Consider the following 1,942-nt stretch of genomic DNA (forward strand, 5'->3'; position numbering starts at 1 on the left):
TGTACTAACGCCCCATTTAATAAGGCTCGCTAGTACCTGGGGTGGAAGTCCAGCATAGGGGAGCTGGCGCTTGACCTGTAGCCTCTCCCCATCCCAGGGCAACTTTTACTGCATATTTTCCTGCCCTGGAGCTGCCTCACACTTTCCCTCACTCCCTGACAGAGACCGCTGGGCGCCATCTTATAAGCATAGTTGCTGCTAGTCTCTGGGACTGCAGGGCAAGGTCTCCCTTGTAAAGCCGCCTGTATATAGTGCTGTGACTTTACAAACACTTGAGTATTCTACATGTCTTTATACAGACAGCATTAGTTAAGAAAAAGTGTACCTATTACAGGACATATTGTATGAGTATTCTGATATATACCTCCGGTCTAGGACCGTGCTGTGTTATATATATATATATATCTGTACATATACTAGTCCAGTTCAGTTTTATTGTCATAATAATTATCTGCATTGCCTGTGACTGTGTGTTCATGTATCATAGTAACATAGTATTTGAGGTTGAATAGAGGCAAATTGCCCATCGTGTTCAACCTGTTTTAAGTTGTGATGATTCTACATACTTGCTAAATAATGTTTTATGACTAGTTAGCTACTATAACTCATGTTACCCCCGGATTAACCACGTTGATATTTTAAGTATTATAACCTTGGATAGCTTTTTCATTTAGAAATTTATCCATTCCTTTTTTAAATCCAATTACAGAGTCCACCATTACCACCTTCCCTGGCAGGGAATTCCACATCCTGATTGCCCTAACAGTGAAGTACCCTTTCCTCTGTTGCGTTCGGAACTTTCTCTCCTCCAGTCGCAGCGAGTGCCCACGTGTCCTAAACTGTGTTCTTTTAATAAATAATTCCTCTGATAACTCTTTGTGATGTCCCTTTACATATTTGAAGATATTAATAATATCTCCTCTTAGGCGCCTCTTTTCTAGTGTATACATATTCAGCCTAGTAAGTCTTTCCTTATAGTCCAGTCCTTCTAGGCCTTTAATCAATTTAGTAGCTCGCCTTTGAACACTTTCGAGTTCACTGATGTCTTTTTTATATAATGGTGCCCAAAACTGAACACAATATTCCAGGTGCGGACGTACCAATGCCTTATACAACGGCATGATTACATCCGAGTCCCTTGTCTCGATTCCCCTTTTTATGCACGCTAGCACCTTACTTGCCTTCTTTACTGCGTTTTGACATTGTGTACGGTTATTAAGCCTATTATCAATGAATACCCCCAAATCTTTTTCCAACTCTGTTTCCCCTAGGCATTCCCCATTTAATATGTAGGATGCAAGTTTGTTTTTAGTCCCAAAATGCATAACCTTGCATTTGTCTGTATTGAACCTCATTTTCCATTTAGACGCCCAGAGTTCAAGTTTAGATAGATAATTCTGCAAGGACTCCACATCCAATTCTGAATTAATTACCTTACACAGTTTAGTATCATCTGCAAAGATTGACACTATGCTTTTCAGGCCTATTTCTAGGTCATTGATAAATATGTTGAACAGTAGTGGTCCGAGTACGGACCCTTGTGGTATTCTGCTGACTACTGGGGACCAGGTTGTGGACTTCCCGTTGACCACTACTCGCTGTACCCTGCTATCCAACCAGCTGCTTATCCATGTGCAAATAGTTTTTCCTAGGCCAATCTCCTTTAATTTGATCATCAGTCTCCTGTGAGGAACTGTATCGAAGGCTTTTGCAAAATCTAGGAAGACCACATCCACTGCTTTTCCTTGATCAAGATTATTGCTCACTTCCTCATAGAAGCTAATTAAGTTAGTCTGACATGACCTGTCCCTCACAAACCCATGCTGGTTCTTGCTAATAATCCTAGCGGACTTTAGATACTCCTGTATGACGTCCCTTAGAATTCCTTCCAATATTTTCCCCACTATAGATGTTAAACTAATTGGTCTGTAGTTTCCCAGAA

The sequence above is a fragment of the Pseudophryne corroboree genome, chromosome 3 (assembly GCF_028390025.1).
Source record: "Pseudophryne corroboree isolate aPseCor3 chromosome 3, aPseCor3.hap2, whole genome shotgun sequence".
NCBI classification, from domain to species: Eukaryota; Metazoa; Chordata; class Amphibia; order Anura; family Myobatrachidae; genus Pseudophryne; species Pseudophryne corroboree.